Source organism: Heterocephalus glaber, unplaced genomic scaffold (genome assembly GCF_053883595.1).
Source record: "Heterocephalus glaber isolate CG9 unplaced genomic scaffold, H.glaber_assembly_v1.0 deba00001531, whole genome shotgun sequence".
Lineage (NCBI taxonomy): Eukaryota > Metazoa > Chordata > Mammalia > Rodentia > Bathyergidae > Heterocephalus > Heterocephalus glaber.
The window spans coordinates 14933679-14950739 of record NW_028258329.1 but is presented as its reverse complement, the minus strand read 5'-3'; the positions used below and the strand labels follow the sequence as shown (position 1 = coordinate 14950739).

The 17061-nt window shown below is 39.5% G+C and overlaps 1 protein-coding gene and 1 pseudogene across 13 annotated transcripts in view; both read right to left on the bottom strand.

Moving 5' to 3' along the window:
* The window catches only part of Akap13 (A-kinase anchoring protein 13), a 332605-nt gene that overhangs the window by 125372 nt on the left and 190172 nt on the right, over nucleotides 1-17061 (bottom strand). The window lies entirely within an intron of this gene.
* On the bottom strand, nucleotides 753-10386 carry LOC101721616 (FYVE, RhoGEF and PH domain-containing protein 4-like; annotated as a pseudogene).

The following is a 17061-nucleotide window of genomic DNA, read 5'->3' as shown; positions in this document are numbered from 1 at the left end:
CACAAAAGTCTTTAGCTTTATCTCATCTAATCTCCCTTGTCTGGATTTCACATTGCTTCATGATCCTTATCTAATCATATTTCCTATAGCTCAAGGTAAATATACAGGTGAAATCTCTATAAGGTTCTAACACTAGGATGTGGTTCTTCCTACATCAATTTCCCTGGCTCTTAGAATACTCATGGTTTCTGGGATTCTTTCTATCTACCTTTACCAAAATTCACCCTTCAAGTCCCATTTTCCTTATAAAATTTATCTCTCTCTGCTCAGGCTAGTCTTGTAACTCTCCTTTAAATTATGGTGACTGGATTCTGATGTTCTGCTGACTCTACGTAGATGGTGACCTCCTTAAAAGTGATAGCCATTTCTTTTTTCCTCCACAGTATCTAAAAAACAGTGTAAGACATCCAAAGGTCAGATGACGAACAGATTATGTCTTGGTTCACCACCACAATCACAATCTTAAGCCCTTCCCAATGGCTGACCAAATTTAGCTATTGAACAATGAGGAAAAACCAGTTGTCAAGTGTTAATACAGCCTAAAAGTTTCTGAACTAAAAGGATAAAAGTCCTGGCCAGATATGACAAAAATTCAAAATAACCATAACTTTAGGAAAAATTTGAATCCTACATAAATAAGATGTATTACTCTAGGAAATTACTGTTATTTTTCTCTACAGCTAAAAGAATAGATGGGCTGGGGATTTAGCTCAGTGGTTCCAGCACCTGCCTCGCAAGCACAAGGTCCCGAGTTTGATCCCCAGTAAAAAAAAAAAAAAAAAAAAAGGAATAGCTCTAGCATAGTCATTCAGTCAGATGAGCCAAAGAATGATTCAGCTTCCCATGGAAGACTTTTCTCATCTCTCCAGGCAAACACACACCACTGTATAGTCATGCTTTCCAAAAAACGTAGGCACAGCTTGCTCTTTTTATCAATTGTCCAAAAAACAAAGAGAAAAATCTATCATGAAAAAGCCCATTTTTCAAGACTACTGCCATGTTAATTTTGATTTGCTCATTTCCAAACCAAAAAACCTGGTTCTGTTCATTTATAGACTATGACTTAGAGCTTTGTATCTTGATAATTTTATTCATACAGAACAGATATTTCAATGGCCTAGAAATTTTTAAAGAAGTATAACGTGACTGTTTACTTCAGATTAAACTATGAGAATTTGCTTAGGAAGGGTTGTTTTCACAAAAATTTGTTTAAAGAGGGAAGAATGCTCCTTTACATGAGTTCACACTAGCACAGTTGTCGCATACAGTAGACATCAAAGGAAGTGAAGAAATGACTGAGCAGTTTGATAAATCTATTAACTTAGCATAGGGGTTAAGAGCATGAACCCTGGAGCCAGATTACCATGAGCAAGCCTGTAAAATGAGGATAAAAATAATAAGGGCAAATAATAAAAGAAAAAGGTTATGAGGAATGAATAACATATGTAAAGTACTTGTATAGAGCTTGTGGCTTAAGTATATTAGTTGCTACATTATTTTTGCTTTATGAGCACCATTACATTTTTACCTTACTAAAAAAAGTTTTAAAATTCAGCCTACAAGGATGCATACCAGATAAAATGAGGTAATTATGGCAAATTCTGACTCAAATCAGAACTCAACAAAATACTTTTGCTTTGGATCATGTTTCCTCTGGATATATTTTGTACCATGGGACAGAAACCAGAGAGAAGGAAAGTTAAGTTTTCTGGTTCTCTGATAATTGTCAAAGATCCTCCCCACACACTAAGACTAAAGGAGTTATTGAACATCTGAATGCAAAGCTCTTTAAAAGTCAGGATAGAGCTGAGAAAAGCCTTAGAAACAAAAGGAAGAGGGCTCTTCATCCGAGTCAAAGAGAAAGAAGTAATAAAAGACAGATATTTATAGATAAGTTTCCTGGCCAGGCCAATCCCCAAGTGCCTAATTTGGACTGAACTTAAAAGTTCCTGAAATAATCCCTATATAGAAAGCTAAACTATCAGTGTGACTCGCTGGGTTAAAGAGCATTTGCCTATAAGGAGGTGAGTGGGAGAGAAGCCTAACTGCTTCTCTGGCCTTTTCTCTCTTTCCAAGAAGACTCTTTCACTGCAGCCACACAAGTCAATTTGTGTTCTCAGACTAGATTTTATACCTGGCTGCCACCTCCACGCCCTTGATCCTGCCATGATGATCTTCCTTTAAGACCCCTACACAGGCTATCACATCCATTACGTCTCCATGACACATCTCGGTCAAAACACCAACCTGTCTTTCATTTGACTCTTAGAATTGTGTTAGCACTTACTCATCCATTAACACAGTAATGTGAGTACTGATTGTCCATGAATCAAGACATCACCTCTTTGGATTTCTTAGCATTCAACAAATGGTTCATGCATATGGTGCTCCCCTTTACCCATGAGTGATGTGTTCCATGATCCCCAAAGGGTACCTGAATCTGCAGATGGTACTATGTCTACATATCCTTATTTTTTTCCTATATTCCCTGCAGCACTGGCATATGGCATCTAGGTTAATCTGTCCTTCCATATTTTATTCCCTGATGCCTCCTTGGCAATCACTATTCTTGCACTCTGGGGCTGTTACTAAGTGAAATAAGGGTTATTCAAACATATGCACAGCAATACCATGACAGCTGATCTGAGAGCCAAGATGACTACTAAGTGAATAGTGAGTAGGTAGCAATATATAGCACAGATACACTAGACAAAGGGATGATTCATATCTTGGATGGAATGAAGCAAAATGGCACAAGATTTTCATTGGGCTACTCAGAACAACATGAGAAGTTAAAACTTACGAATTGTTCATTTCTGAAATTTTCTATTTAGTATTTTCAGACCACAGTTGACTACACATCACTGAAACCAAGGGAAGTGAAACTGACAGGGGCAGAAGAAGGCTATTGTATCACCCATCTCCCTGAAGAGGATTTTTCAGATAGGAAACCCTTCCTCAGGAGATCAAACTGCTACAGGCATTTTGGTTTCAGAAGCTCCTTTATTCAAATGTTTATATAATCCATGTTATTTTAGATACAGATATACACACTAGAGAAAAAAAGACACTAGTTTTACTACCACAAGAAAATAGCATTAGACTTTATCAATAAATGATCCTATCAGAAATTAATCAGTAAATGGAAGAAATTCTATTGTGAATACATTTTTAATACATAAAACACCATGATGAATGAAATCATGATGTACTACAAACATCTATTAATTAAAAGAAAATTTTAAACTACTTTAATAATGTACAACTTACATACAAAAGGCTGTGTTAAATGCATACGACTTCATAAAAATGGAGACAGAATACTTTTTGAAAATACAAATTGTAATCTGTGTGGGTTTGTAAGATTCTGAAGATAGTAACTACATTCTGGAGACAGAATAACTACATGTTGATTTCTATGTTATTTTATTTGTTCAGAATTATTCATAGGCTGATATCCTTGTGTCTTTTCAAATTATCTCTTTTTAGAATTAATATGAATGGTTTTAATACAAACCTTGAAAAAACAACTGTTCCCAATGAAACTTTTTAATATACTCTGTATAAAAGTCAATTATTCAAGACCAAGTTTCATGGAAGCATTGTGATAATTTTAATCTGTACTGGCTCACAAGACTGCACAGTGGCTTGTTGTACACTATGTCAGGACAGTATATCTAGCAAATAGGCAACCATCAGGATTAAAAAAGATGATGTATTACCAGAGCCACTGCCTGAGCACTGCCTGTGCAACAGTGAGCAGGACAGCTAGAAAGTCTTTGTTCTGTTCCTTCAATATGCCTTTCATAAGGCTATTAGTAGTATTTCTTTTCTGCCTCCTCTGTAAGAATATTATGATAAACAGTGGTATTCAAAAGAACACAATATTATTCAACTGGCTTAGTGTTATTATTTTTCTTTCATACAAGTAGAGTCTTCTTAGCTCTAAATTCTAATGGCTCTGTGCCTCCAACTCTCATGATGATAAACCAGAAAAGGCACTCTGCTTTACTACAAGGGAGGCCCATTGGCCAAATTCTATGCAGAGCAAAAGATAAACCATCATTGGACTGCAGATGTGATTCAGTAGTACTGCACCTGCCTAGTATGTGCAAGGTCCTAGGTTCAATCCAAGGGGAGGGAGGGAGAAGTGAGAGAAAGAAAAAAAAAGAGAAAGAAAAGAGCGAGAGATCGATCAATCACTCTTCTTGGTTCAATCCTAAATACTCAAATTAACAGGTTATCAACAAAGAGCTTTCTGTTCTTCACCTGATTTTTAGTTGCAACTCATTTTACCAGAGTAATAAAATCAAATTTATCTCCACTGACTAAATTTAAAGTTTCAAATTTATATGCAATGGAAACAGGAGATAGGATTTTACAAGGGAAACATGGTTATCAATGTCCTAAAGGAAAGAAATTACAAAAAGTATAAATATACACTTATATGTAGAGTTCACTGACCCAATACTTACAAAAAACTGCTAATTAGATATCAGCCTTGCTAATTCTTCCTCTATTCCTGTTTTTTTCAGGATACTTGCCAGATACCTAACTTTATAAATGTCTGCCACCAGTACATGTGAGACAATGTGACAAGTCTGCATGGATGAAAACATGGCTAAGGCAGAGTTACTGACAGAAAGCAGAGGAGTTCCCAATGCAGTATGTAGTGAGACATAAGAGATATCACTATTTCACTGGATCTATGTTTCAGCATGGAGAAGAAGAGCAAAAATAGGCCTCTGAGAGTCAAATGGCAGCCTAGGGCAATACAGCTCATTCAAGAATGAAAGGAAAGGGCCGGGGATTTAGCTCAGTCGTGCCGCTGCCTGCCTCACCAGCGCAAGGTCCTGAGTTCAATCCTTGGTATCAAAAAAAAAGAAAGAATGGAAGGAAAGTGTACCCAGGTGGACTCAAGTATGCAGTTCAGGCAGAGAACACAATAAACGAGTAAAGGCATGACTTTAACAGGTAACAGGAGACTGGTGTGGCTGGCAGGTGGACTACATGCTGGAATGGCATAGCTGAGGGACTGTACAAGTAATCTCAGGACTCAAGACTGTAAAGTACATGTATGACACATCAGGAAGTTTAAAACTAAAGAGTTCTTTATTTACTCAAACCAAGCATCTGTAACATGGGCTATACCAGTGGTTTGTCTCTCTCTTCGGCCCCTCCCCTTCCTCTCATCTCACTACTATCTCAGCCCTGAACGAGAGATGGAACCCAGGGCTTTACACATGCTAGACACTGTAAGTTGTCCAAACTGGCCTTGAACTTCGATACTCCTGCTGCAGCCTTCCTGGGTAGCTGGGATTACTGGCATGTACTATCATGCCCAGCTAGACTTGTGGTTCTTTAAGCATGGCCTGTAAAACCTTGCAGGTACCAGATACCTTTTTCAGAATGTATATGGGATCAAGTATTTTCATACTAATGCTAAAGTATCATTTGCCTTTTTTACTGTGTTGATATTTGCACTGATGGTGCCTTGGCACAAATGAAGGCAGTGGTACCAAACTGATCCAGTAGTCATAACATTCTACACTGCCCCATGTTTCTAGAAAAGACATGAACGAGAACACTTTCATATAAGAATGTCCTAGAGGAAGCCATAAATACAATATCAAGCTTCAGGTACGTAGTTTTTTTCTTAATATTCTATGTGACAAAATTTTAAGCATGCATAAAATACTTTAGTACATGGAGGTACAATGGCTGTCTTTAGAAATATGACTTTTGCAGTTGTTTCAAGTTGTAAAATGAACCAGTTAACTTTTTTTAGGTATCAACAGTCTTCCTTTAAAAAGGATTGACACACATGGTGGTTACTGTGCACTGCATACTTTCTTGGAAGTGAATCTGGCTCTCAAGGGAAATAAATCATAGTATTGATTGCTGATAAAATTCAAACTTTCAAGTGAGAATGAGAATTTTGATTGTTCTTTTTTTTTTGGTACCAGAGATCGAAATCGTCGGGACCTTGTGCTTGTGAGGCAGGCAGCAGAACCCCTGAGCTAAATCCCTGGCCCAGAAGAATGAGAATTTTGGAAAACTCTTATCTATCACTGTGAGTCTGCTAGCTTACCAATATTTGGCTTACCAATATTTAAAGACATTTCTGATGAGATTGGTGGTAATGTTTATCAGCAACTGTAATTTTCCTAATAGCACTGAATACTCACCATATAAAAGTTATACGGCTCAGTAAATCAAAATTTTGCAAATAGTCAATGCATGATGTTATAAAACTACACATGGATAAAGATTCAAAGTGGATTTAATGTATTATGATTTCAGATTCTACAATGCTAATAATTAAAAAACTTACTACCTGTCAATTCTATTCTAATATCAAAGTACAATATCACAATTATTTGATGAAATTATTAAACTATCCCTTCCTTTCTAAGCATACAATTAGGATGCTTTAAAAAAATGTATACCTCCAACAAAACAATGCATTTCAACAGGCTAAGTGTAAAAGCAATTTAAGAATCTGTCTTCTATTAAGCAAAAAAACAAAAAAAACCCCACCTAAATTAAAACAATGATACTCCTATAATTTTTTGTTTTGGAAAAGTTATTTTTTTGTATTAATAATGAGTCTGAGTTACTGAGTTATTATAAATGAATAATACTTGTTAAACTTGAATTAATAATATGACAAACATTTTTAGACATTACTCACTGTTATGGTTTAGATTTAAAATGTCCCTGAAATTCTCATGTGCTCAGAGGTGGGGCTTTGGAAAGAGGATTGGATCATGGAAGTGTTATACTCATCTGGGAATTAATCCATTTATGAGTTAATAGATTAACTGCTATTAGGGGATGGGGCCTGGCTGTAGGAGGTGGGTCAGTGGGGGTGTGATCTGGAAGGATGTATTTATGTCCCTTGCCCTTTCCTTTCTCCCTGGCTCTTCTGCTCACTGCTTTCTGCTTCCTGGCTGTCATGGGTTGAACACCTTTTTTCACCATGCCCTTCTGCCATGATGTTTCTGCCTTGAAGCCAGACAACCATGGAATGAAATCTCTGAAACTAGAAGCCAAAATAAACATTTCCTCCTTTTAGTTGTGTGTGTGAGGCAGGTACTTGGTTCCAGCAATGAAAAACTGACTACTATACTCAAACAAAAGTTCTTTGGAGTTTTTGGTAACTCCAAAGTCCACCACTGGAGTTATACTAACTATAAAAATGTAAAAGGAGGGCTGGGGATTTAGCTCAGTGCCGCTGCGCCTGCCTTGCAAGCCCAAGGTCCCGAGTTCGATCCCCAGTGGTGGTGGTGGTGGTCGGGGGGATTGCAAGACCAGAAAGTTTGAAAACTGCTGGGTTATAAAGTAGAAACAGATTTACTAATAGTGAAACCAGAGAATTCAGGTAAGAGAAGATGAAGGTATGAATCCTCTAAATCAGCAGTTTGAATGGCTGCTAAATGTGAGGAATATCTCAAAAAATTGTATTTGGGGGAAAAAGAAGGAAACTAAGATCAGAGCTTTTTAGCTTAAGAGACTATATAAAAGTCAAAGCTTGTAGTTATGAAATAAGGTATAAATAATTTCATAATTTTTTTTAGCTTCTTCTGGGGAGCAAGTTTATAAGGCTTCACATGGGAGGTGAAATTTTTGTTGATCTTACAGTTAAGTGAGAATTCAAAGATTTGACTTTAAAATATGTTTTACATTTCACATATTCAATGTTGTCTGAAATATGTATTCACACATATGTTACTTCTTTTTTTCCCCCTATTCTTTTATTGGTACATTTTAGGTATACAATACGTTTACACTTATCATTGGTTGCTTGTACCTGTACATGATGAATCTTGGTTATTTTTTTTCCCATTACCTGTGCGCCCTTCACCTCTCTCCACCCTTCCCTATTTACATAGATTTCATTTCCATTTTTTTTCTTTTCTCATAATTTTTCCTTTCCCTTCTTTCCTTTCCCCTTCCCCTCCCACCATCCCTACCCCCTTTTCAACATAAAGTGCTAAGAAATGAGCAAGGAGAGCTGGGAATGTCTCGAGTTGTACATCTTGCAGGAGTTCAGCATTTGGATTTATTCTTAGGTTTGGGATGATCAACCAGGCTGGGTAGATGCTCATTTGGACCATCTGGTGTCTCACCTGTGACAGCTAAGAGGATGATTTTTAGTCACTTCTGCTTCAGTTCCTCACTATCTGCAGCAAAGCTGTGCACAGACTTCAACTGGGTCAGTTTGAAACTGTGTGGCAGGTCTGCACTCCTTGGCATGTCATCTATGATGTAACCCAAAAGTGGAATTGTAGCCTGCACTCTGACGTCCTGGGGGGCCCCATACAGGTACAGCACAAGAGGGTCTTGCTTGGGAATCACACACCAAGCTTTCTGCCAAGGCTTCGACTTCTCCATGTATTGAAGAAAGCTGCATACCACACTGTTTCCTGATACTTCTGCTGATTCCATGTGATGCCAACTAATGCGTGCTCAGAATAGCAGTTAACAAACTTCTCTAAAATTCCTTTCCTTTTCCTTACTTCACTGTCTGTGAATCCACTTATTATTTGATAACAGTCTTTACAAACTTTGCTCCATTTTCCTCCGTCATACTCCAGTTGGGCTTTGTAGTCGGAACACTTCCAACAAACCACATGTCCACAGGCTTGGCAGTGGTGCCACCTCCGGGTCAGCGCATTGAAAGACTCTTTGCACTTCATACACACAGTCACTTCACTGTCTCAGATCCACTGTGGGGCTCTCTTCCCCAGCTCGGCGGTAGAGACCTCAGAGTGAATGTCATTATTCTTTGCAATTGCATTTCTGAAGGTTTCATGCCTTTGATGAAAAGCATCAATAGTCTCTTGAAGGGCCTTGATCCATTCTTGTCTTGCTCAGAACTGGCCTGCAGTTCTAGCATTCACTCTTTCCCAGACACCTGGAAAGTACGTGGATATTCTTCATTGTGAGTCTCTGATTTCCATTCCATCAATTCCAACCCTGTCCCGCACTGTGAATTTTGAGCCCACCAATCTGAATCTGGGCACACAGTACAGCAACATGTTGTTGAATAAGAAAAGGTAGCGTTCTTGTGCTGATGTAGTGTGAGCAGCTAGTTTGAGTATCTGTCCCTCTTTAATTAGTTCATTTGAAGGACTGACAATGTGTTCTTCTTCTCCCAACATTTCATAAATCTCTAAGAGTTTCTTTAGGTTTTCCATTTTTCTTATTGGACTATTAGAATGACTTGCTGCTGTAGATATAATTTCAAGTGATTTTTTTGCATTACTCTAGTCCGGGAAGTCAGAAGGCAGCTTCCTTAGGTAGTTCTTCAGAAGCATCTCATAGTGGGGAATCCACTGAACAGTCTCCAGCATGTGGTGCTGCACAGTCAGGCTCCCACAGATCTCCTGCTTCTGAATGTCTTCAATCACTGATTGAACTGGGGAATTCATTCTGTCATGTTTTTAACCAATTCCACTGTGTTATCAAATCCCTTCACATCTTCTCCGTACATCTTAAGGAACAGTGGCAGTTTCTGAAGTGGTTTCCCATTCTTGCATTCATTTTTCCAGCTCTGGCAATAGGAATTTACTATGGAAGGCACGTATTGATGAAATGTTAGAAAAGATTTTATTCACCATCTCTGCTGGAAATGAGCCTCAGTTTGCTTCTTCCAAAAGTTTACAATAAAATACCTGATCTAAGAGGTCAAGTAGGTTGACGTAAGCTCTTTCTGTGAGCAAAAGTTCATTGGCTATTCTGTGAAGTTTTTGCTCATTTATTTCCTTGGTCTCAGGGTGCTGCTCCTGCTCCTCTGGGCTCTCTCCATTCTCCCCCTCCTGGAGCCCGGCTTTGGTCTCACCCACCTCTCCCTTCAGGGGGTGCTCTGGGCCTGCATGTGGAGTCCTGCAGCTACTGCCGAAAGCATCACTATCGAGGTCATCGGAGACAGGCGACACGGAGCCCATGGTGGCTGCCTCTGGCTCTCTGTTCACTAAATATACTTCTAGTAAGGGCTTGGTGGCCTGAACTGAAGGATCTTGGCTGGGTGAGGCCACCACATCCCTCCCGCACTCTGCCTGCTGTAGTGGCGCAGCCATCATGGCTGACATCATGCTGTTAGCCACCCAGGCCTGTCCGCCCTGAGCCGGCTCTGTGTCATCTCCCGGCCTCTGCACTGGTGCTGGGATATAGGCTTCTGTGGAGGCGTGGGTGTCAATCTGTGCAGCCCTGGGGTGTGAGGAGTGCTGGGGTTCACAGCAGAGTCTTTCTTCAGATCACTGTAACTAGATAATGCACTGCCTCCTTCAAAGAGACCGATGAGATCTGATACCTTACTGGGTTTTTCTTTTGAGACACAAGAAGCAGAGGTTTAACTTCCTCCATCCTGGGTTTTGCTCTAGATAAAGCTTTATGTCTGGGGGTTTGGTGTATATTGGACAAGGGTTGAATGCTGCAAACGTATTGGCTTTGGAGGCACTTGAGGCTTTGCACTCGGAGCACAGCGTTTCGCTCGTGTCTTCCCATTTATTCCCTGAGCCTCTTCCGACACATTCTGGTTAACCAGTGTGGTCGTGCTGCTTGTCAGACACGGTGGGGCCAGGGTGACCTTTGGACAGGTACTGCTGCCTGTGGGCTCTGCTCATGCATGGCTCCTTGGGCATGTAGCCCGCCAGCCCCAAGTGCCAGCAGGGGCACTCCAGGGCCACGGGACACAGGCAGCAGGTGGGGCAGGTTCGACTTGCGCCTTATCACCACGCGCTGGCTGCTCATGGTGCCGGGCTGGCCGGCGGCTCCGTGCTCTCTGGCGCTGTGACCCGGGTTCAGCGTGACTCAGAAGGTTGGGAGACTCCACCACTTCATAAATTAGTAACTATAGTAAAAATAAAAGGCTGAAATGGTTTCCAGAGGATGAATAAAGTTTTTTAGGATGAGACTGAGTGACTTGTGCACTAGTGAATTTAGCTGAAAGGCACTTATTAAGGGAGCACATGGCAAAGTATGTTTCACCCCACCTCGACAGCTCCCAATACTGGCAATTGAACTCCAGGCACTGCACATGCTAGGTCATTCCACTTTTGAGTGAGTAGAGAGCAGTGATGGTGAAACTTTTAGAGCTTCCAATGATACAAATTGGCTGCTGTGGCATGCATGCCAAAGGTTCACTACCACTGAACTATAGCAAATGATCACAGTTACACTGACCTGAACAATCTTTAATCAAAGTTTCTCTACAAGAGTTAGATCAGTGCCTATTGCAGGGATGGCAAATCTTTTAGAGCTTTTAATGATAACAACCCACTGCTGCACACGTGCCACCACTGGCCTATTGCATCTTTATTTATAACAGTCAACAATACCCTTAATAGTTCTAAGACATCAAGAAGAGGATACATTTTGTTCAGCATTTCAGAAGCCATCCAACTACATAGATACTTTAGAAATATACTACAGCAAAGACTTCTAAGAAGACACTCCAGCCCTTAAGAGTCTGCTTCTAGCTATCTGAAATGGTCATTCCAAAAAGATTTCCCACAGAGTACAAATTTCCTAATTTAGTAAGACAGTCTTGGGTAGCGGAAGTAGGAGGTGAAGGGGAAAGGAAAGAAGGGAAAGGAAAAATTATGAGAAAAGAAAAAAATGGAAACAAAGTCTATGTAAATAGGGAAGGGCGCACAGGTAATGGGAAAAAAATAAGAACCAAGATACATCATGTACAGGTACAAGCACCCAATGATAAATGTAAATGTATTGTATACCTAAAATGTACCAATAAAAGAATTTAAGCAAAAAAAAAAAAAAAAAAGACAGTCTTCACTTCTCGGGATGGTAACATGAGGAATCACAAGCCACAATGCTAAGGAATGGAAGGTAAATGTGGTAGATGACTTTCTGAAATATTTTCTCTCCCTTCCAAAACCAAGTTCTCATTCTCCTTGTGGTTGTCAAAATAGTATGTGATTTTTGCAGGCAAGGATACACACATACACATCCCTTCCAAAAGGGTGCCTTGTTGAATTTTAAATGACCCACCTTTGTCATATTTTAATTATTATTAGAACTTCTAAAAGGAATATTTTTGTGTGAAAATGGAAATACCAATATTTAAAGTCTATCTTATATTAAACAAGGCCCAAAAGTTTCTCAATTTTAACAATGGTGTTGACATTCCCAAGTAACTGTGTGTATCTAAAAATAAAAGCCTAGCTTTTAAAAATATTTGACAATTCCTACTTTTTGGAGTCAGATGCACTACCACTGTGCCACAAGGTCCTGAAAATTCCCACTTTCTACTTATTTAGATTCATAAAATTAATTCTCACCAATAAACTATACTAGTTCATTGTGACACCCCCCCCCCAAAGTGTTTATTTGAGGAAGAAGAGCCAGATACCTCTTTATTTTTTCTTAAAAATTCATCTATTCTCATCTTGCTCCTACCGTGCCAGGGTGATAGCTTATAAGACAGTACAGGAAAAATTACTAAGACAGTTAAGACAAGCTGGGCTGGTTCACAGCTGCTGTCATTTCATGTCTTTGGAGCATGGCCAGCCTCCAATGCTCCATGTTTAGCTATCCTTTTGTTTCCCAATCCCCATATTGAAGCTCTTTTCTTAAAAAAGCAAGAATCAAGGCAACTTCTCATATCAGTTACATTTCAAGACACTTTCATGTTTGTCTAATAGATTGCTGGGATTAAAAAAACCAATAGTTCAAGGATTTAAATAAAAAACAACAGTAATTCAGAGATAACATTCATAAAAGGATATGTATAACTGTTTTTATTTAAGCTCTGCTTCTCCAAGATCTATGCCAAGAAACAGATATATAGTAGTTTTATTCCCATCAGGAATAAAACAGAAACCCTGGCAGTGTAAAGCACTGATGAGCTTGCTACCCTCTTTCCTCCTCCAGCTCCAGAAACAACTAAAAGTACAGTACCTCTCAGTATGAGACCAAAACCAAAATGGGTAGAAATACACTGTAACTCCAAGGATAAGCAGCAGATGCCAATCACCTGCTCATGCCACTGCCACTTCTTAACCTTCACAGAAGCAAGGGAGGGGGTTGCCAATGACAAACTCTTTCTCAAAGTCCACAGGACACAATCTTTTAACTAAAAAGCAAACCTAAGAGCACCGCCCACATTATATGCCCATTCTTAAAACAATTATTTCTTACCACAGCTTGCTGGTGTTCCTTTTAATGGGTTCAGTTGCAATAGTAACTACATTAAAGTTACATGTCAAGAAAGCCACAATTTAAATCCTTTTCCCGAAACAAGGAGGAAAGAACATTCTCCAATAAGGAGAAAAACAACCCACTGAGCTTGATATGAAGCAGACACAGTACTAGGTTTCAGCACTAATGAAGGAGGAGAGCCAGACCTCTATTCTCTCCATCATCCCATTAGGGAAACCTAATGACTCCTAGGAAGGAACATAGCCTATTGTGCTGTGTGCATGGGCAATAGGCACAGGAATTGTTCCACAGCAAAACAAGTATGACACATGCATCATTTTCTGGAACTGGAATAAAACGACCAACTCTCTATTTTAAGGAAAGCAATGTTGTCAAGGGGAAAATCCCTTGAGTGAAACATTTCAGCAGAATTCCACTTAATGCTTTGTGGTATATATGATGCTACCAGAAGTGAACAGCAGAGGGAACATGGTATGGATATGCCTAAACAAAAGACAATCAATCCTTCTGCTGGATTCCCAGGACCCAGATCTCACCTCCTGGTTCGTTTATCTCTCCCAACAAAGCTTCTTCAGGATGGGGTACACTTTATTCACCCATTGTGGGTGGCATCCCTGGTTTCCATTATAATATTCAGCACAAAAACAGTAGATGTCTACAGATTAAAGGTTATTTAGTTTTCAAATGGACAACAGTAATAAGAAGGAATCATATTCCAAAAGCAAAATTTACTGCTGGAATCTTTGTTCTAAGGTCTAAAGTGAGGAGCTTACGTTTTGGACACACCTGAGTTCTCTACATGCCTTCCTTTCTGACTAGTCAGTCTGGGGCTTCCCATAATCCCTGCTCTTACAGGGAAGGATGAGAGAAAAAAAACCCTGAGCCACTTAGAATAAATGTACTGTTGCTCACAAAATGGAGCCGGACATGGGCTCTGGTGACTTTCATCATGCATCTCTCCTCCCCAGAATAAGTTAGGTCCTGGTCCCATCTCAAGAAGCCAGAAGCTCACCCAGTGCCCTTGCTACTACTTCTGCCACCAGCTCAGCATGGCAAGAAAAGTCCAAACTCAATCCACGCTGTCTCTGGGTCCCTCTGCCTAAAAAGACTTTGATTTGTAAGATTCAAGGGGAAAAGGAAGACAATGGAATTTTTGGTAGCAAAGTATAAAGAAATGATGGTGAAGAAATTAATGTCAAAAATAAAACTGACCACAAGGACTTTTTCCATAAGTTATTTTCATAGAAACAGAAAGATAAAGGGTACTGCGAAAGGGGACCTGACAGTCCTGCTTTTCCCTGGGCTACCAGAATACATCCCCAGTGAAGGACAGAGCAAATACAGAGATGTTCTTTTTGTAATGTCACTTGTCTACCCACAGCACTTCAGAAAACATCATTAAACAAATGTGGCTTAAGTGACTCACATCAGCTCATTTGAAGTGAAAAAGCCCTGCTTAGCAAGCAGCAATTTTCATTAGATTTCAAGGAAGGTAACACAGAACAAACACAAATAAAAATAAAGATGCCATGTTCTAGAAAGGAGAGGGCAACAGAGTGTGGTTATCTTAAATCTATCCAGATCATCCCTTACTGTGATCTGCACATGGCCAAGTCACACGGCTAAGAATCAGATGAAAATTTGCTAAAAGGAAGTGCTGCAGAGCCACCAATGCAGCAGATGCACACAGCACATCAACCACAATAAGCAGATTATGCCTATATGGTCAGCTGTACCCTTCTCACTTCTCCCAAAGTATTGGGGGGAGGGGACATTAAGGGAATGAAGTAGAAGAGGATCACTGAAGAGTAAAGATGAACCTATATGCATTTCCATGGTGGAACAACACAGAACCATAATCAGTAGAAATACTGGAGGTTTCATCCAGGGTCCCTCTGGCTGTGTGACACCACTTACTTCAGTGAGACGCAGTGCTCTTTGACATAGTAAGAGGTGGGCAAGAAGGGAGCTTGACCACTAACCCCTGGGCAAACAATGGCAGGCCTTTGAGCCCTCTGGCTCTCTGGGGCTCAAGTTCCTTCCTGGCAAACTTCAGGTATAGACCTCATGATTACTAAAATTCTTCCCTACACTAAGATTCTATAATGAGAACAACTATTTCTGGAAGATTCTGAATTCCTATAATTACAGAATCTGGAATGTAAGCAGAAACAAATCTTTAAATGGTCCTTTTATAATTTTCTGACCCCATGGTTTATTTTTACAAATAAATCAAGGGAGGGCATCTCCAATTCTAGTATGATAGTAATAGTACATTTTTCTACTAGTCTATCTCTATTCAAGGAGATTCTAAATAATAAAATACCTCCTAAGTTTTTACTACTCATCTCCCACCTTCATTTTTTTAAACTACCTCAGGGAAAGGGTTGAGCAAGTTTCCCAGATACAATGTCACCACTCCCAAAGTACCTAATATTCTATATACTAAAAGAAACACACACATGTGCGAGCATAAGTGTATCACATAAGTGAAAGCTCAAAATCAAACTTATACATTCAAATATTTTCCACATAGTCCACTTTGTGAAACTATACACTTACTCTAATTATTCCTATTACAATTAGTTCAAATTTTTCAAAAGTCCTCTGCAGTTATCTTCAGTAGGAATACAGAAGCCAAAATCAGCGTGATGATTACACTTTTTTTGAACCCCAAAATGACTCAGCCTCCAAGACTCTTCAGTATATATCAATACTGATAACTAAGTCAGGACAAAATGCTCACTATATAAGGAGGATCAACATGATGTATATTCTGTCTTAGTTTGATTTCTGAATTAGGTTTAAACGGAAGAGTAGTTTACACGTGCTCATAAGAGTATATTTTCCACCTAGCCAGGCATGGTGGTCCATGCCTGAGTAGCTGTAATTACCAGGTTCAAATTCCTAGTTCAAGGCAGGAGGGTGTGTGTGTGTGGGGGGGGGGTCCTCCACCTAAAGTTTATGGCAGATATTTCACTGTCACCTAACTTTCTTTGGAATAATTTACATATGCATTAGGGTAAATACTTAAAATGATTGTCAAGATGGGCGTGGCGGTACAAACTTGTAATACCAGTACAGGATCACCTCAGTTTGAGGCCAGCCTGGGCAACATAGTGAGACTGTCTCAAAAAAATGAACAAACAGGGCCGGGGATTTAGCTCAGTGGTTTTGGTCCCTGCTGCCCAAGTGCCAAGGACCAAAGTTCAATCCCCGGTACCAAAAAAAAAGAACAAACAGGGCCAGGGATTTAGCTCAGTGGTGCCGCCGCCTGCCTTGCAAGAGCAAGGTCCCGAGTTCCATCCTCAGTACCAAAAAACCAAAACAAAACAAAAAATGAACAAACAACAATAAAAGATAAACACAAAAAACTTAGGGTCAGGAGCAATACATACTTTTTATAAGAGATACCTAGTGATAGTTCTTTCAGGTCCAGTAAATTAGTGCATCCTGACAGTAAAACACAAAGTGATACGAAAATTTAAATGAAGACCACTGTGGCTTGACAGAATTGGTAATTTTTCCCAAGAGCATTATAACCATCACCCACTTAAAATCATGTTAACACAATCCCCAAGGGTGGTCTGATATTTCTGATTTAGTTTAAAATGAGATTAGAATTATACTTACTGTTTACAAATACTTATTACATGTTAGAATTATATTATTACAAATAACTCTAATAGGTATCTATATCCCAAATTTACAGATGAGGAAAACAAGCCTCCACATGAAGCAAAATTGTTGAAGATAGTAAGTGGAAGAACTGGAACTAAAATCTTAAGTTTATTGGGCTGCATAATCTTTCCTTAGCTACTAACACTGGCTGTCGATATGAAATATGAATAACCAAAGGGGAAATGAACAGTG